The sequence below is a fragment of the Somniosus microcephalus genome, unplaced genomic scaffold (genome assembly GCF_052327205.1).
Source record: "Somniosus microcephalus isolate GS21.2 unplaced genomic scaffold, FLI_Smic_1.0 unresolved_chr8, whole genome shotgun sequence".
Lineage (NCBI taxonomy): Eukaryota > Metazoa > Chordata > Chondrichthyes > Squaliformes > Somniosidae > Somniosus > Somniosus microcephalus.
Window position 1 is genome coordinate 35,974,073 of NW_028225186.1, and position 20,070 is coordinate 35,994,142.

At 45.6% G+C, this 20,070-nt stretch overlaps 1 non-coding gene across 1 annotated transcript; it reads right to left on the minus strand.

Annotated features, from left to right (window-relative positions):
- Positions 1 to 12,747: 12,747 nt before the first annotated feature.
- Positions 12,748 to 12,821, minus strand: trnan-auu (transfer RNA asparagine (anticodon AUU)). The gene has a single exon. It is a non-coding gene; the product is annotated as a tRNA-Asn (tRNA).
- Between the last annotated feature and the right edge of the window lie 7,249 nt (positions 12,822 to 20,070).

Genomic DNA, 20,070 nt, shown 5'->3' on the forward strand with positions numbered 1-20,070 from the left:
TGGGTCAGTGAAAAGAGTTTCCTTGGTCTGTGAAATGAGCTTCCTTGGTCTGTGAATGGAGCTGCCTGGATCTTGGAATGGAGCTGTCTGCATCTGTGAATGGAGCTGCCTGAATCTGTCAATGGTGCTGTCTATGTCACTGAAATGAAGTTTGTGAGTCGGTGAATGGAGCTGTCTGAGTCTGTGAAATCAGCTTTTTGAGTTTGTGAATCGAGCTGTCTGGGTCAGTGAAATTAGCTTTCTGACGCTGTGAATGGTGCTGTATGGGTCTGTGAATTGCGCTGCCTGGTTCTGTGACTGATGCTGTATGGGTCTGAGAAATGAGCTTGCTGAGTCTGTGAATGGAGCTGTCAGATTCTGTGATTAGAGCTCTCTAGGTCTGTGAAATGACCCTTCGCTCTCTGTAAATGGAGCTGCCCGGGGGTCTGTGAATTTAGCTTTCTGCATCTGTGACTGGAGCTGTCAGGTCTATGAATGGAGCTGTCTGGGTCTGTGATTCGTGCTGCCTGGGTCTGTGAATGGAATTCTCTGCGTCTGATAAATGAGCTTTCTGCTAAGTTGAATGGGGCTGTCTGGGTCTGTGAATGGAGCTGTCTGCGTCTGTGACTGAAGTTGTCGGGGTCTGTGAAATGAGCGTTCTTAGTCTGTGTATTGTGCTGTCTGAGTCTGTGAATGGGGATATCTGACAGACTAGATGCAGGAAGGATGCTCCCAATGGTGTGGAGTCCAGAACCCAGGGTCACAGTATAAGGATAAAGGGTGAGCCATTTTGGACTGAGATGAGGAGGAATTAATTCATCCAGAGAGTGGAACACCTGCGGAATTCTGTGCTACAGAAGGCATTTGATGCCAAATAATTAAATATATTCAAGAGGGATTTAGATATATTTCGTAAGGCTAAAGGGATCAAGGGATAGGCGGAGAAAGCAGGGACAGGGTGCTGAATTTGGATGATCAGCCATGATCTCATTAAAAGGCAGAAAAGACTTGAGGGGCCGATTGGCCGACTCCTGCACCAACCTTCTATGCTTCTATGTTTCTATGTAAATGGAGCTGTCTGCGTCTGTGAATGGGGCATTCTGGGTCTGTGAAATGTGTTGTCTGGGTCTGTGAATGGAGCTCTCTTGGTCTGTGAATGGTGCTGTCTGAATCTGTGAATGGAGCTTTCTGAGTCTGTGAATGTAGCTCTGTGTGTCTGTGAATTGAGCATTCTGTGTCTTTGAAATGAGCTGTCTGGGCCTTTGAATTGAGATGTCTGTGAATGGAGCTGTCTGGCGTTGTGGATTTAGCTGTCTGGGTATTTGAACGGAGATATCTGTGTCTGTGAATGGAGCTGTCTTGTTCTGTGAATGGAGCTATCTCAGACTTTGAATGAGCTGTGTTAATCTGTCAACTGCGATGTCTGGATCTGTGAATGGAGCTGTCTGCATCTTTGAATGCTGCTTTCTGAGTCTGTGTCTGGTGCTGTCTGGGTCTGTGAAATTAGCTTTCTGAGTCTGTGTATGGTGCTGTCTGTTTCTGTGAATGGAGCTGTATGAGTCTTTAATTAGAGCTGTCTGGGTCTGTGAAATATGTTGTCTGGTTCTGTGAATGGAGCTTTCTGAGTCTGTGAATGGAGCTCTCTGTCTGTGAATTGAGCAGTCTGTGTCTGAGAAATGATCTGTCTGGGCCTTTGAATTGAGATGTATGGGTCTGTGAATGGAGCTGTCTGAGTCTGTGAAATAAGTTGTCTGGGTGTGTAAATGGAGCTTTCTGGTCTGTGAATGGACTTGTCTGAGTTTGTGAATTGAGCTTCCTGAGTCTGTGAAATTAGTTTACTGAGTCTGTTAATGGTGCTTTATAAGTCTGTGAAATCAGCTTTCGGTTTCTGTGAATGAAGCTGTCTGGTTTGTGATTGGAGCTGTCTGCGACTGTGAATGGAGCTTCTTGGATTTTAATGCAGCTGTCTGGGACTCTGACTGGAGCTGTCTGGATCTGTAAAATGTGCTCTCTGTGTCTGTGTATGGTGCTGTCTCTGTCTGTGAATTAAGTTGTCTGCGTCTGTGAATGGTGCTGTCTGCGTCTGTGAATGGAGCTGCCTGAGACTGTGAAATTAGTTGTCTGGGTCTCTGAATGGAGCTGTCTGGGTCTGTGAATGGAGCTGTTGGGTCTGTGAAATGATTTGTCTGTGTCTGTGAATGGAGCTGTCTGGCTCTGACAAATGGAGCTGGCTTGGTCTGTGAATGGAGCTGTCTGAGTCTGTGAATGGAGTTTTCTGAGTCTGTGAATTAAGCTGTCTGTGCCTGTGAATGAAGCTGTCTGGCTCTGTGAATTTAGCTGTCTGGGTATTTGAATGGAGCTGTCTGTGTCTGTGAATGGAGCTGTCTCGTTCTGTGAATGGAGCTGTCTCAGTCTTTGAATGAGCTGTCTTAATCTGTAAATTGCGATGTCTGGATCTGTGAATGGAGCTGTTTGGATCTTTGAATGATGCTTTCTGAATCTGTGTCTGGTGCTGTCTGGGTCTGTGAAATTAGCTTTATGAGTCTGTGTATGGTGCTGTCTGGGTCTGTAAATGGCGCTGTATGAGTATTTCAATAGAGCTGTCTGGGTCTGTGAAATGTGTTGTCTGGTTGTGTGAATGGTCTGTCTTGATCTTTGAATGGAGCTTTCTGTATATGTGAATGGAGCTGTCTGTGTCTGTGAATGGAGATGTCTGTGTCTGTGAATGGAGCTTTCTGAGCCTGTGAATGGAGCTGTCTGTGTCTGTGAAAGGAGTTTTTTGAGTCTGTGAATGGAGCTTTCTGAGCCTGTGAATGGAGCTGTCTGTTTCTGTGATTGGAGATGCCTGTGTCTGTGAAAGAAACTGCCTTGGTCTGTGAAGTTAGCTTTCTAATCTGTATATCATGCTGTCTTGGTCTCGGAATGTAGTTGTCAGGTTTTGTAAAATGAATTGTCTGGGTCTGTGGATGGAGCTGTCTGAGTGTTTGAATGGAACTGTCTGGGACTGTGAAATGCGTTGTCTGGTTCTGTGAATGGACCTGTCTGGGTCTGTGTATGGCGCTGTCTGAATCTGTGAATGGAGCTGTCTGAGTCTCTGAATGGAGATGTCTGGGTCTTTGAATGGTGCTGTCTAACTCTGTGAATGTAGATGTCTGGGTCTGTGAAATGAACTGTATGAGTCTGTGAATTGAGATATTTGGAGTATGAAATGAGTTTTCTGAATCCTTGAATGGAGCTGTCCGTGTCTGTGAATTGAGCTTTCTAAGTCTCTGAATGGAGATGTCTGGGTCTTTGAATGGAGCTGTCTGAATCTCTGAATGGAGCTGTCTGGATCTTTCAAATAGGCTTTGTGAGTCGGTGAATGGAGCTGTCTGGGTCTATGAAATGAGGTTTGTGAATCTGTGAATGGAGCTGTCTGAGGCTGTGAATGGAGCTGTCTGCGTCTGTGATATGAGATGTCCGGATCTGTGAATGGAGCTTTCTGAGTCTGTGAATGGATCTGTCTGAGTCTGTGAATGGAGCTGACTTGATCTGTGAAATGTTTTGTTTGGGGCTGTTCATAGTGCTGTCTGGGTATGTGAATAGAGCTTTCTGGGTCGGTGAATGTAGGTATCTGGTTCTGTGAAATGAGTTGTCTGTGTAGTTGAATAGAGATGCCTGTGTGAATGGAGCTCTCTGTGTCTGTGAAATTAGCTGTCTGGGTCTGTGAATGGAGCTGTCTAAGTCTGTGAATGTAGATGTCTGGGTCTGTGAAATGAACTGAATGAGTCAGTGAATTGAGATATTTGGTGTATGAACTGAGTTTTCTGGATCCTTGAATGGAGCTGTCTGTGTCTGTGAATTGAGCTTTCTGAGTCTCCGAATGGAGATGTCTGGGTCTTTGAATGGAGCTGCCTGAATCTCTGAATGGAGCTGTCTGGGTCTTTAAATGGGCATTGTGAGTCTGTGAATGGAGCTGTCTGGGTCTATGAAAGAAGGTTTGTGAATCTCTCAATGGAACTGTCTGAGGCTGTGAATGGAGCTGTCTGAATCTCCGAATGGAACTGTCTAGGTCTTTCAAATGGGCTTTGTGAGTCTGTCAATGGAGCTGTCTGGGTCTATAAAATGAGGTTTGTGTATCTCTGAATGGAGCTATCTGAGGCTGTGAATGGAGCTGTCTGAGTCTGTGAATGGAGCTGACTTGATCTGTGAAATGTGTTGTTTGGGGCTGTTCATGGTGCTGTCTGGGTATGTGAATAGAGCTTTCTGGGTCGGTGAAATTAGCTGTCTGTGTATTTGAATAGAGATGCCTGTGTGAATGGAGCTCTCTGTGTCTGTGAAATGAGCTGTCTGGGTCTGTGAAATGAGCTGTCTGGGTCTATGAATGGAGCTGTCTGAGACTATGAAAGGAGCTGTCTGAGTCTGTGAATATAGATGTCTGGGTCTGTGAAGTGAGCTTTCTGCGTCTGTGAATGGAGCTGTCTGTGTCTGTGAATGGAGCTGTCTGTGTCTGTGAAAGGAGTTTTCTGAGTCTGTGAAGTGAGCTTTCTGCGTCTGTGAATGGAGCTGTCTGTGTCTGTGAAAGGAGTTTTTTGAGTCTGTGAATGGAGCTTTCTGAGCCTGTGAATGGAGCTGTCTGTGTCTGTGATTGGAGATGTCTGTGTCTTTGAAATGAGTTACCTGAGTCCTTGTATTGAGATGTCTGTGTCTGTGAATTGAGTTGTCTGATCCTGTGAAATGAGTTGTATGGATCTGTACATGGTGCTGCCTGGGGCTGTGAATGGAGCTATCTGTGTATGTGAATGGGGCTGGCTTGATCTTTGAAATGAGCTGCCTGGGTCTTTGAATTTAGATGCCTGGGTGTGTGAATGGAGCTGTCTGAGTGTGTGACATTATTTGTCTGCGTCTGTGAATGGATCTGTCTGTTTCTGTGAAATGAGATGCCTGGGTCTTTGTATTGAGATATCGGGCCTGTGAATGCAGCTGTCTGTGTCTGTGAAATGTGTTGTCTGGATCTGTATATGGTGCTTTCTGGGGCTGTGAATGGAGCTCTCTGTTTATGTGAATGTGGCTGTCTGGGCCTGTGAAATGAGCTGTCTCTGTCTTTGAATTGAGATGCCTGGGTCTCTGAATGGAGCTGTCTAAGAGTGTGAAATTATTTGTCGCGGTTTGTGAATGGAGCTGCCTGGGTCTATGAATGGGGCTGTCTTGTTCTGCGACTGGAGCTGTCTGAGTCATTGAATGGAGCTGTCTGTGTCTGTGAATGGAACTGCCTGGGTCTGTGAAGTTAGCTTTCTAATCTTTATATCGTGCTGTCTTGGTCTCGGAATGTAGTTTTCAGGGTTATGTAAAATGAGTTGTCTGGATCTGTGAATGGAGCTGTCTGAGTGTTTGAATGGAGCTGTCTGAGTCTGTGAATGGAGCTGACTTGATCTGTGAAATGTGTTGTTTGGGGCTGTTCATGATGCTGTCTGGGTATGTGAATAGAGCTTTCTGGATCGGTGAATGTAGCTATCTGGGTCTGTGAAATGAGTTGTCTGTGTATTTGAATAGAGATGCTTGTGTGAATGGAGCTCTCTGTGTCTGTGAAATTAGCTGTCTGGGTCTGTGAATGGAGCTGTCTAAGTCTGTGAATGTAGATGTCTGGGTCTGTGAAATGAACTGTATGAGTCTGTGAATTGAGATATTTGGTGTATGAAATGAGTTTTCTGAATCCTTGAATGGAGCTGCCTGAATCTCTGAATGGAGCTGTCTGGGTCTTTCAAATGGGCTTTGTGAGTCTGTGAATGGAGCTGTCTGGGTCTATGAAAGAAGGTTTGTGAATCTCTGAATGGAACTGTCTGAGGCTGTGATATGAGATGTCTGGATCTGTGAAAGGAGATGTATGGATCGGTGAATTGAGCTTTCTGAGTCAGTGACTGGTTCTGTCTGACTGGTTCTGTCTGAGCCTGTGAATGGAGCTGACTGTCTGTGAATTGAACTTTCTGAATCTGTGAATGGAGCAGTGTGTGTTTGTGAATGGAGCTGTCTGGGTCTGTGAAAAGTGCTACCTGTGTCTTTGAATTGAGCTTTCTGGGTCTGTGAATGGACCTGTGTGAGTCTGTGAAATGATTTGTTTGGGTCTCTATATGGTGCTGTCTGGGTATGTGAATGGAGCTGTCTGAGTCCGTGAATGGAGATGTCTGGGTCTGCGAAATGAGCTGTCTGGGTCTTTGAATTGAGATCGGTGGGACTGTGAATGGAGCAGCCTTAGTCTGTGAAATTAGCTGTCTGGGTCTCTGAATGCAGCTGTCTCGGTCTCTGAATGGTGCTGCCTTGGTCTGCGAATGGAATTGACTGAATCTGTGAAATTAGTTGCCTGGGGCTGTGAATGGTGCTCTCTGAGCTTTTCAATGGAGCTGTCTGTGTCTGAGAAATGACTTTTCTGGGTCTGTGAAACGACCTGTCTGGGTCTGTAAATCGAGCTTTCTGAGTCTGTGAAAGGAGATGTCTGGGCGTGTGAAATGAGATGGCTGAGTCTGCGAATGGATCTGTCTAGGTCTATCAAATTAACTTTCTGAATCTGTGAATGGAGCTGTCTGGGTCTGTCAGTTGACTTTTCTGAGTCTGTGGATGGAGCCGTCTGTGCTTTTGAATGGGACTGTCTGGGTCTGTGAAAAGTTTTTTTGCGTCTTTGAATTGAGATTTCTGGGAGTGTGAAAGCATCTGTCAGAGTCTGTGAAATGTATTGCTTGGGTCTCTATATGGTACTGTCTGGGTATATGAATGGAGTTGTCTGGGTACGTGAATGGAGCTGTCTGGGTCTTTGAAATGAGCTGTCTGGGTCTTTGAATTGAGATGTCTGGGTCTGTGAATGGAGTTGTCTGAATCTGTGAATGGAGCTCTCTGGGTCTGTGAATGGAGCTCTCTGGGTCTGTGAATGGAGCTGTCTGAATCTGTGAATGGAGCTCTCTGGGTCTGTGAATGGAGCTCTCTGGGTCTGTGAATGGAGCTCTCTGAATCTGTGAATGGAGCTCTCTGAGTCTGTGAATGGAGCTCTCTGGGTCTGTGAGTGGAGCTGTCTGAGTCTGTGAATGGAGCTGTCTGAATCTGTGAATGGAGCTCTCTGAGTCTGTGAATGGAGCTCTCTGGGTCTGTGAATGGAGCTCTCTGAGTCTGTGAATGGAGCTCTCTGGGTCTGTGAATGGAGCTGTCTGAATCTGTGAATGGAGCTCTCTGGGTCTGTGAATGGAGCTCTCTGAGTCTGTGAATGGAGCTCTCTGGGTCTGTGAATGGAGCTCTCTGGGTCTGTGAAATTAGGTTTCTGGGTGTGTGAGTGGAGCTGGCTGGATCTAAGAATGGAGCTTTCTGTGTCTGTGAAATTAGTTCTGCAAAACTTTGAATTGTGATGTCTGGGTCTGTGAATGGGGCTGTCTGTAATTGTGAATGGAGCATGTCTGGGTCTGTGAATGGAACTGCCTGGGTGTTTGAATCGAGTTGTCTGGGTCTGTGAAATGACCTTTCTGAATCTGTGACTGCAGCTGTCTGGGTGTGAGAAATGAGGTTCTGACTTTGTTTATGGTGCTGTCTGGGTCTGTGAATGAAGCTGTCTGAGTCTGAGAATTGAGATGTCTGGCTCTGTGAAATTAGCTTTCTGAGACTGTGAATGGAGCTGCCTGCGTCTTTGAAATGAGCTATCTGAGTCTGTGTAGGGTGCTGTCTGTGTCTGAGAATGGAGCACTCTGGCTCTGTGAATAGAGCTGTCTGAGGCTGTGAATGGAGTTGTCTGAGAATGTGAAATGAGCTTTCTGATTCTGTGAATGGAGGTTTTTAAGTCTGTGAAATGAGCAGTCTACGCCTGTGAATGGAGCTGCCTGTGTCTGTGAAATGTGCTTTCTGCTTCTGTGCATGTTGCTGTCTGGTTCTCTGAATGGAGGTTTCTAAGTCTGTGAATGGAGCTGTCTGGGTCTGTGAAATGAGTTGTCTGGAACTGTGAATGGAGCTGTCTGGATCTGTGAAATGAGCTGTTTTTGTCTGTATATGGTGCTGTCTTGGTCTGTGAAATGAGCTGTCTTGGTCCATGAATGAAGCTGTCTGGGACTGTGAAATGAGCAGCCTGGGTCTTTGAATTGAGATGTCTGGGACTGTGATTCTAGCTGCCTGTGTCTGTGAAATTAGCAGTCTGTGTCTGTGAATGGAACTCTCTGGGTCTGTGAATGGAGCTGTCTGAGTCTTTGAATGGAGCTCTATGGGTCTGTGAAATGGGTTGTCTGGGTCTCTGAATGGACCTGCCTGGGTCTGTGAATGGAGCTTTTTGAGCCTGTGAATGGAGCTGTCTAGTTCTATGAAATGATCTTTCTGAATCTGTGAATGTAGCTGTCTGGGTCTGTGAATTGAGCTTTCTGAATCTGTGAATGGATCCATTTGTGTCTGTGAAAAGAGTTGTATTTTTCTTTGAATTGAGATCTGGGTCTGAATAGACCTGCCTGGGTCTGTGAAATGAGCTGTCTGACGCAATGAATGGAGCTGACTAGCTCTATGACATGAGTTTTCGGAATCTGTGAATCGAGCTGTCTGTGTCTGTGAATTGACCTTTCTGAGGGTGTGAATGGAGCAGTCTGTGTTTGTGAATGGAGCTATCTGTGTCTGTGAATGGTGTTGTCTGGGTATTTGAATCGAATTTTCTGGGACTGTGAATGGACCTCTCTGAGTCTTTGAATTGAATTGTTTGGGTCTCCATATTGTGCTGCCTGGGCATGTGAGTACAGCTGTCTGGGTCCGTGAATGGAGCTGTCTGGGTCTGTTAGATGAGCTGTCTGGGTCTCTGACTGGAACTGTCTGTGTCTGTGAATGGAGCTGGCTGGGTCCATGAATGAAGCTGTCTGGGTCTGTGAAATGAGCAGCATGGGTCTTTGAATCAGATGTCTGTGTCTGTGATTCGAGCTGTCTGTGTCTGTGAAATTAGCTGTCTGTGTCTGTGAATGGAGCTGTCTGGTTCTGTGAGTGGAGCTGTCTGTGCCTTTGACTGGAGCTGTCTGGGTCTGTGAAATGAGTTGTCTGGGTCTCTGAATGGACCTGTCTGTATCTGTGAATTGAACTTTCTGAGTCTGTGAATGGAGCTGTCTGTGTTTATGAATGGAGCTGTCTGTGTCTGTGAAAGGTGTTGTCTGGGTATTTGATTCTAGGTTTCTCCGACTGTGAATGGACCTCTCTGTGTCTGTGAATTGAATTGTTTGTGTCTCCATAGTGTGCTGTCTGGGTATGTGAATGGAGCTGTCTGGGTCCGTGAATGGAGCTGTCTGTGTCTGTGAATGGAAATGTCTGAATCTGGGAAGTGAGTTGTCTGGATCTCTGAATGGACCTGTCTGGGTCTGTAAATTGAGCTGTCTAAGTCTGTGAATGTAGATGTCTGGGTCTGTGAAATGAATTGTATGAGTCTGTGAATTGAGATATTTGGTGTATGAAATGAGATTTCTGAATCCTTGAATGGAGCTGTCTGTGCCTGTGAATTGAGCTTTCTGAGTCTCTGAATGGAGATGTCTGGGTCTTTGAATGGAGCTGTCTGAATCTCTGAATGGAGCTGTCTGGGTCTTTCAAATGGGCTTTGTGAGTCTGTGAATGGAGCTGTCTGGGTCTATGAAATGAGGTTTGTGAATCTCTGATTGGAACTGTCTGAGGCTGTGAATGGAGCTGTCTGTGTCTGTGATATGAGATGTCTGGATCTGTGAAATGTGTTGTTTGGGACTGTGCATGGTGCTGTCTGGGTATGTGAATAGAGCTGTCTGGGTCTGTGAATGTAGCGATCTGGGTCTGTGAAATGAGTTGTCTGTGTATTTGAATAGAGATGCCTGTGTGAATGGAGCTGTCTGTGTCTGTGAAATTAGCTGTATGGGTCTGTGAATGGAGCTGTCTGGGTCTATGAATGGAGCTGTCTGTGTATTTGAATAGAGATGCCTGTGTGAATGGAGCTGTCTGGTCTGTGAATGGAGCTGTCTGGGTCTATGAATGGAGCTGTCTGTGTCTATGAATGGAGCGTCTGAGGCTATGAAAGGAGCTGTCTGGGTTATTTGAATAGAGATGCCTGTGTGAACGGAGCTGTCTGTGTCTGTGAATGGAGCTGTCTGTGTCTGTGAATGGTGCTGTCTGGGTCTGTGAATATACATGTCTGGGTCTGTGAAGTGAGCTGTCTGCGTCTGTGAATGGAACAGTCTGAGTCTGTGAATTGACCTTTCTGAATCTGTGAATGGAGCAGTTTGCGTTTGTGAATGGAGCTGTCTGGTTCTCTGATAAGTGTTGCCTCTGTCTTTGAATTGATCTTTCTGGGTCTGTGAATGGACCTGTCTGAGACTGTGAAATGAAATATTTAGATCTCTATATGGTGCTGTCTGGGTATGTGAAGGGTGCTGTCTGGGTCCGTGAATGGAGATGTCTGGGTCTGTGAAATCAGCTGTCTGGGTCTTTGAATTGCGAAGTCTGGGAATGTGAATGGTGCTGTCTGAGTCTGTGAAATTAGCCGACTGGTTCTTTGAATGGAGCTGTCTCGGTCTTTGAATGGTGCTGTCTTGGTCTGCGAATGGAGCTTTCTGAATCTGTGAAATGAGTTGTCTGGGTCACTGAATTGACCTGTCTGAGTTTCTGACTGGAGCTGTCTGAGTCTGTGAATGGAAATATCTGGGTCTGTGAAATGAGCTATCTGAATCTGTGATTGGAGCTATCTAGGTCTATGAAATTAGCTTTCTGAATCTGTGGATGGAGCTGTCTGGGTCAGTGGATTGAGCTTTCTGAGTCTGCGAATGGAGCTGTCTGTGTCTGTGAATGGAGCTTTCCGGATCTGTGAAAGGAGTTTTCTTGTTCTGTGAATGGAGCAGTCTGTGTTTGTGAATGGAGCTGTCTGGGTCTGTGAAAAATCTGGCTAGGTATTTGAATTGAGATTTCTGGGTCCCTGAATGGACATGTCAGAGTCTGTGAAATGAATTGTTTAGGTCCCTATATGGGGCTGTCTGGTTATGTGAATGGAGCTCTCTGGGTCCGTGAATGGAGCTGTCTGGGTCTATGAAATGAGCTGTCTGGGTCATTGAATAGAGATGTCTGGGTCTTTGAATGGAGTTGAATGTGTCTGTGATATAAGCTGTTTGGGTCTGTGAATGGAGCTGTCTGGTTCTGTGAATTGAGCTTTCTGAGTCTGTGAATGGAGCTCTCTGGGTCTGTGAATGGAGCTGTCTAAATCTGTGAATGGAGCTCTGTGTGTCTGTGAAATAAGCTATGTGAGCATGTGAATGGAGCTGTCTGGGTCTCTGAAATTTCTGGGTCTGAGAAATGAGCTGTCTGTGTCTGTGAAATTAGCTGTCTTGGTCTGTGAATGGAGCTGCCTGTGTCTGGGCATGGTGCTGTCTGATTCGTTGAATGGAGCTCTCTGGGTCTGTGAAATGTGTTGTCCGTGTCTCTGAATGGACCTGTCTGTGTCTGTGAATGGAGCTGCCTGTGCCTGTGAATGGAGATATCTGGGTCTTTGAAATGAGCTGACTGAATCTGTGAATGGAGCTTTCTAGGTCTTTGAAATTAGCTTTCTGACTCTGTGAATGGAGCTGCCTGTCTGTGAATTGAACTTTCTGAATCTGTGAATGGAGCAGTGTGTGTTTGTGAATGGAGCTGTCTGGGTCTGTGAAAAGTGCTATCTGTGACTTTGAATTGAGCATTCTAGGTCTGTGAATGGACATGTGTGAGTCTGTGAAATGATTTGTTTGGGACTCTATATGGTGCTGTCTGGGTATGTGAATGGAGCTGTCTGAGTCCGTGAATGGAGATGACTGGGTCTGCGAAATGAGCTGTCTGGGTCTTTGAATTGAGAACGCTGGCACTGTGAATGGAGCAGCCTTAATCTGTGAAATTAGCTGTCTGGGTCTCTGAATGGAGCTGTCTCGGTCTCTGAATGGTGCTGCCTTGATCTGCGAATGGAAATGACTGAATCTGTGAAATTAGTTGCCTGGGCCTGTGAATGGTGCTCTCTGAGTCTTTGAATGGTGCTGTCTTGGTCTGGGAAATGAGTTTTCTGGGTCTGTGAATGGATCTGTCTGGGTCTGGAAATCGAGCTGTCTGAGTCTGTGAAAGGATATATCTGGGCATGTGAAATGAGCTGTCTGAGTCTGCGAATGGACCTGTCTAGGTCTATGAAATTAACTTTCTGAATCTGTGAATGGAGCTGTCTGGGTCTGTGAGTTGACCTTTCTGAGTCTGTGAATGGAGCCGTCTGTGTTTGTGAATGGGACTGTCTGGGTCTTTGAAAAGAGTTGTCTGCGTCTTTGAATTGAGGTTTCTGGGAGTGTAATAAAATCTGTCAGAGTCTGTGAAATGTACTGCTTGGGTCTCTATATGGTGCTCTCTGGGTATGGGAGTGGAGCTGTCTGGGTCCGTGAATGGAGCTGTCTGGGTCTGTGTAATTAGCTGTCTGTGTCTTTGAATTGAGGTGTCTGCGTCTGTGAATGGAACAGTCTGAGTCTGTGAATTGACCTTTCTGAATCTGTGAATGGAGCAGTTTGCGTTTGTGAATGGAGCTGTCTGGGTCTCTGACAAGTGTTGTCTCTGTCTTTGAATTGATCTTTCTGGGTCTGTGAATGGACCTGTCTCAGACGCCTTATCCATTAGGCCACGCGGTCACTAGCAGGAGTTTGCAGCTCAGGTGACATCTGTGGACAGAGAAATACAGGGTCAACCTTCCAGTTCCTTGAGCTCTCTGCAGAACTAAGTATTTCAGCTCCAATCTTTTCAGCAAATAGCAAAATTAAGAAACTACCCACACCATCAAAAAGTAAATGGCCTGTACGGAGATCGAACCCGTGACCTTTGCGTTAATAGCACCAAGCTCTAACCTACTGAGCTAACCGGCCTGACTTCGCTCCGTTCGCTGTTAAATTCAATTTATGTTGATTTTTGGTTTTTGTCAGTTGACTTCGAAGGCTGTAAAAGAAAGACTCGGATTTCTACAGCGCCTTTCACCTCAGGACATCTCAAAGCACTTTACAGCCAATGAAGTTGTAGTCACTGTTGTAATGTAGGAAAAACAGCAGCACCCAATTTGTGCACTGCAAGCTCCCACAATGTGATAATCGAGGATAACCTGTTTTAGTGATGGTGATTTGCGGATAAATATTGGCTACAGGACAACGGGGTAAACCTCACCACACCATGCTCTTCTTGCAATAGTGCCATGGGATCTTGGGATCATGGGATGCTCCGATAGTTCAACAATCTGTCTATCTCAGCCTTGAACATAATCAATGATTCAGGCTCCACAGCTCTCTGGGGTAGATAATTCCAAAGATTCACAACCCTCTGAGAGAAGAAATTCCTCCTCATCTGCGTCTTAAATGGACAAACCCTTATTCTGAAACTATACCACCTGATTCTAGATTCCCCCATGAGGGAAAACACCCTCTCAGCATCTACCCTGTCAAGACCCCTCAGAATCTTATATGTTCCAATAAGATCACCTCTCATTCTTCTAACCCCCAATGAGTATAGGCCCAACCTGCTCAACCTTTCCTCATAAGACAATCCCTTCATCCCAGGAATCAACCTAGAGAACCTTCTCTGAACTGTCTCCAATGCAAGTATATCCCTCCTTAAATAAGGAGAACAAAAATGTATGCAGCACTCTAGGCGTGGCCTCACCTGTACAGTTGTAGCAAGACTTCCCTGCTTATATGCTCCATGCCCCTTGCAATAAAGGCCAACATTCCATTTGCCTACTTAATTACTGCATGCTAACTTTTTGTATTTCATGTACGAGGACACCCAGATCCCTCTTAACCGCAGCATTCTGTAGTCTCTCTCCATTTTAATAATATTTTGCTTTTCTATTCCCTCCACGGCCTCGCCCCTCCCTATCTCTGTAATCTCCTTCAGCCCCACAACCTTCTGAGATATCTGCGCTCCTCTAATTCTGCCCTCTTGAGCATCCCTGATTATAATCGCTCAACCTTTCTGTTGCCCTAAGCTTTGGAATTCCCTGCCTAAACCTGTCCACCTCTCTTTCCTCCTTTAAGACGCTCCTTATAACCTATCTCTTTGACCAAGCTTTTGGTCACCTGCCCTAATTTCTCCTTATGTGGATTGTTGTCAAATGTTTTGTCTGAAAATACTCCTGTGCAGCGCCTTATGACGTTTTACTACGTTAAAGGTGCTATATAAATGCAAGTTGTTGTTGGTAATGGTGGTGGCGGATTCGGTGATGGTCATGCTGTTGAATGTGAAGGGGCGGTGGTTAGACTTTCGCTTGTTGGAGCTGGCCATTGCCTGGCACTTGTGTTGGCTGTTGTCATGTGTGGCACACAGTGACATATGTACAGTATTTGCCGATCGGATAGTGTATGATTGACAACTGCAGGTTATATGCTGAAAGATTAATGCAGGAAATTGTCAGCTAGAGTCTCGAAAATATAAGCTTATACACATAAGTAAAACCCAATGGCCGGTTAGCTCAGTTGTTTAGAGCATGGTGCTAATAACACCAAGGTTGTGGGTTTGATCCCCGTACGGGCCATTTGATTTTTGGTAGAGAGGGTAGTTTCTTGATTTTGTTATTTGTTGAAAAGTTTGGATGGAAACTCACACGGGACCTGCAATACTTTGAAGCAAAGCTGGAAATCCTGAGTTCTGACCTGCGGAGCGTTTCCAACATTAAATGAACAATTCCAGATCCATCGGGATTTCTCGTATTTCAATCAGTGAACGGTTCACAGCTGCTGTTTGGTTTGGAGTGCAAAGAATAGAACTGAAATAAATACAATCCCGGGGTTTAATCACTAATTATTAACATACCGCCAGAAACAGACCGTTCGGTCCAACCAGTCCATGCCGCCGTTTATGCTTCACTCGAGCCTCCTCCCGACTTTCCTCATCTAAATCTATCAGCATAACCCTCTATTCACTTCTCCCTCATTTGCTTACCTAGCCTCCCCTTAAATGCATCTGTATTATTCACCGCAACCACTCCCTGTGGTAGCGATTTCCACATTCTCACCACTCTCTGGGTAAAGAAGTTCCTGCTGAATTCCCGATTGGATTTCTTGCTGACTATCTTATATCGATGGCCTCTAGTTATGCTCTTCCCCACAAGTGGAAACATTCTCTCTATATTCACTCTGTAAAAACCTTTCATAATTTTAAAGATCTCGATTAGCTCACTTCTCAGCCTTCTTTTTTCAAGAGAAAAGGGACCCAGCCTGTTAATCCTTTACTGATATGTAAACCTTCGCATTTCTGGTATCATCCTTGTAAATCTTCTCTGCAGCCTTGGTCTAACCAAGGTTTCTTACTGGTTTAGCATAATTTCCCTACTTTTCAATTCTATCGCTCTAGAAATAAACCGTAGTGCTTGGTTTGCTTTATATATGGCCTTGTTAACCTGTGTAACAACTTTCAGTGATTTGTGTATTTGTACTCCGAGATCCCTTTGTTTCTCTACCCCACCTAGACTCGCACCCACCAAGAAATAAGTGACCTCCCTATTCTTCCTAACATAATGAAATACGTCACACTTATTTGTGTTCAAATTCATTTGCCAATGCTATGCCCATTCTACAAGTTTATTAATGTCCTCCTGTAACTTGTTGCAGTCCTCCTCAGTATTGGCTAGCCCCCCCAATTTGGTGTCATCTGCAAATTGATAAATTGTGGCTCTGATTACTTAGTCTAAATCGCTAATACAAATTGCGAACAGCAGTGGCTCCAGCTCTGATACTTGTGGAACACCACTACCCACCTTCTGCCACTGTGAATAAGCTACCCGGTAGTCGGACTATCTGCCTTCTCTCCTTAAACCAGCCAGCAATCCAGTCCGCTACTTCTCGCCTGACTCTGAATTCTCTGACCTTCTTCATCAGTCTATTATGGGGTACATTATCGAAGGCCTTCTGAAAATCCAGATAAATTACATCTACTGCATTACCATTGTCTACTCTCTCTGTTGGTTTGGAGTGCAAAGAATGAGACTGAAATGACATCGGCCATCTCCAGTTCCCTGCTCCCCTCACCCACTCCAACCTAACTCCCACTGAACTTGCAGCACTCCGTTCTCTCCGATCCAACCCTAACATTGTCATTAAACCTGCTGACAAAGGTGGTGCTGTTGTTGTTTGGAGGCTGAACGGCAACTCTCTGACAGCTCCTCCCAACTCCCCCTGGACCATGACCCCACTACTGAACATCAAGCAATTGTTTCCAAGACTGTCACTGGCCTCATCTCCTCTGGAAATCTTCCCCCCATGGCCGCCAACCTCTCAGTTCCTCAACACCGCACTGCCCACTTCGACATCCTTCCCAAGATCCACAAACAGGACTGCCCTGGTTGACCAATTGTTGCACCCTGTTCTTGCTCCACAGAACTGATTTCTTCCTATCTTCACTCTGTTTTTTCTCGACTTGTCCAGTCCCTTCCCACCTACATGTGCGACTTTCCAACACCCTCCGTATTTTAACAGTTTACAGTTTCCTGGCCCCAAATGTCTCCTTTTCGCTCTGGATATCCATTCCCTCTACACCTCCATCCACCACCAGGACGGCGTTAAGCGGCTCCACTTCTTCCTTGAACAGAGGCCTCACCAGTCCCCATCCACCACCGCCCTCGTCCGCCTGACTGAACTTGTTCTCACATTGTACAACTTCTCCTTTGATTCCACTCACTTCCTCCAAATTAAACGTGTTGCTATGGGTACCTGCATGGGCCCTAGCTATGCTTGCATTTTTGTGGGATATGTGGAACATTATTTGTTCCAGTCCTACTCAGGTCCCTCTTTTTCCGGTACATCGATGACTGTATTGGTGCTGTTTCCTGCACTCGCCCTGAACAAGATAATTTCTTTCATTTTGCTTCCAAATTCCACCCTTCCCTCACCTTCACATGGTCCATATCCGACTCTTCCCTTCCCTTCCTCGACTTCTCTGTCTCCATTTCTGGGGATAGGCTATCGATCAACATCCACTATATGCCCACTGACTCCCACTGCGACCTGGACCACACGTCCTCCCACCACGCTTGCTGTAAGGACTCATAGAAACATAGAAACATAGAGACATAGAAGATAGGAGCAGGAGTAGGCCATTCGGCCCCTCGAGCCTGCTCCAAAATTCAATGAGATCATGGCTGATCATCCAAATTCAGTACCCTGTCCCTGCCTTCTCCCCATATCCCTTGGTCCCTTTTACTTAAGAAATATATCTAACTCCATCTTGAATATATTTAATGAATTTGCCTCCACTGTCTCCTGTGGTAGAGATTTCCAGAGGTTCACCACTCTCTGGATGAAGAAATTCCTCCTCATCCCTGTCCTAAATGGCTTTCTCCTTATCCTTAGATTGTGATCCCTGGTTCTGGAATCCCCGGCCATCGGGAACATCCTTACTGCATCTAGTCTGTCTAGTCCTGTTAGTATTGTATAAGTATCAATGAGATCACCTCTCATTCTTCTAAACTCCAGCGAGTATAAGACCAATCGACCCAATCTCTCCTCATACATCATTCCTGCCATCCCAGGTATCAGTCTGGTGAATCTTCACTGCTCTCACTCCATGGCAAAAACATCCTTCCTCAGATAAGGTGACCAAAACTGCACACAATTCTCAAGATGTGGTCTCAGCAAGGCCCTGTACAAATGCAGCAAGGCATCCTTGTTCCTGTACACGAACCCTCTAGCTACGAAGGCCAACATACTATTTGCCTTCTTAACCACCTGCTGCACCTGCATGCTTACCTTCAGCGGCTGGTGCACAAGGACAACCAGGTCTAGTTGCACTTCACCTTCTCCCAATCTATTGATGTTCAGATAATAATCTGCCTTCCTGTTTTTGCCACCAAAGTGGACAACCTCGCCTTTATCCACATTATACTGCATCGGACATGCTTCTTCCCAATCACCCAACCTGTCCAAATCATACTGGAGTTTCTCGGCATCCTCCTCACATGCCCACCCAGCTTTGTGTCATCTGCAAACTTGGAGATGTTACATCAAGTTCCCTCGTCTAGATCATTAATATATATTGTGAATAACTGGGGTCCTAGCACCGATCCCTGCGGTACCCAACCAGTCACTGCCTGCTACTTGGAAAAAGACCCGTTTATTCCAACTCTTTGCTTCCTGCCTGCCAACCAGTTATCTGTCCAAGTCAGTACCTTGCCCCCAATCCCATGTGCCTTAACTTTACACGCTAATCTCTTATGTGGGACCTTATCGAAAGCCTTCTGAAAGTCCAAAAACATCACATGCACATAGCATTTTCCCCACTACCGATGTCAGGCTTACCGGTCTATAATTCCCCGTTTTCTCTCCACCACCTTTTTTGAATAGTGGGGTAACATTAGCTACCCTCCAATCCATGGGAACTGTTCCAGAATCTATCGAATTTTGGAAGATGACCAGCAATGCATCTTCTATTTCTAGGGCCACTTCCTTAAGTACACTAGGATGTAGATTATCAGTCCCTGGGGATTTATCCATTCCATTCTATTCCTTTCTCCCAGTTTCTCTGTCTCCATTGCATCTGTTCTCATGATGCCACCTTCCATACCAGTGCTTCCGGTATGTCTTCCATTTTCCTCAACTGAGGATCCCCCTCCACCATGGTTGACATGACACTCGACCGAGTCCATTCCATTTCCCGCACTACTGCTCTCACCCATTCTGCTCACTCCCAGAAACATGATAGCGTTCCCCCCTTGTCCTCACCTATCACCCCACCCGCCTCCACATTCAACGGATTATCCTGCGCCATTTCCACCACCTCCAGCATGACCCCACCACCAAATACATCTTCCCCTCCCCCCTTTCAGCATTTCGAAGGGACCGCTCTCTCCATGACAGCCTGGTCCACTCCTCTATCACCGCAACACCCCTTCTCCTTCGCCCAGCACCATCCCATGCAAGTGCAGGAGATGCAACACCTGCCCTTTTACCTCCTTCCTTCCCATCGCCCAGGGCACCAAACACTCCTTCCAGGTGAATCAGTGATTACTTGTACTTCTTACAATTTAGTATACTGTATTCGCTGAATCTACATTGTGACACCAAATGCAGATTGGGTGCCCGCTTTGCAGAACAGTCGGCAAGTGTGACCCCGAGCTTCCGGTCGCCTGTCACTATAATTATCTGCTCCACTCCCTCTCTGATCTCTCCTTCCTTGGCCTGTTACACTGTTCCAATGAAGCTCTACGTAAGCTCGAGGAACAGCACCTCATCTTTCTATTATGCACTTTACAGCCTTCTGGACTTAATATCGAGTTCAACAATTTCAGACTATAAATTGGCCCCTGTATTTCTTTTATTTTTATTAATTGGTTCTCATGTTTCCTCACATGACAGTTGTTAATGTTTCTGCCATAATCATTCACACCTCATCTTGAGCCATCTTTTGATCGTTAACTTGTCCTATTAGCTCTCCTTTTGCCTTGCACCATCATCCCTTTTGTAAGTTAATCTCTCCTGCCTCCCATTCTATCACAGACATTCCCTTTGTTCTTACCTCGCCTCCACCCACCCCTGCTTAAAAATCCCTCTTCCCTAACCTTTTCCAGTTCCGACGAAGGGTTCAACCTGAAAGGTTAACTCTGTTTCTCCCTCACTCGATGCCGCCTGACCTGCTGAGTGTTTCCAGCATTCTCTGTTGTTATTGAAATGAACACAATGATGGAGTTTAATCACTCATTACTAGGATTTGTTTAGTTTGCATTTATTTGGCCGCGTGGCCTAATGGATAAGGCGCCTGACTTTGGTGTAAATTCTGATGCCATCAGAAGATTGTCGGTTCGAGTCCTGCCGTGGTCGTTTTACACACTTTTTAATTCGTGTTCAACTTTAGAAAACCAAACCGCGTTTCCACTCTTTTCCTTCCAAACATTGCAGGGTTCTTTATTAAATGGAATTTTTACGTGCTGTCTTATGTGTAAATTTCTCACTGATCTTTGCAAATAGGTTCAAACAAATCCACAATTTCTAATTGATGACAAATTAGTGTTTCCAATTGGAGCAACAGCTTTGGGTTAATCAGTGTCATAACATGCAGTGGAGGGAATTCTGATCAGTTTCGGGGCCAGTGATCTCCACAGGGAACCGATGAAATAAAATAAAGAATTTGCAGCGCAAT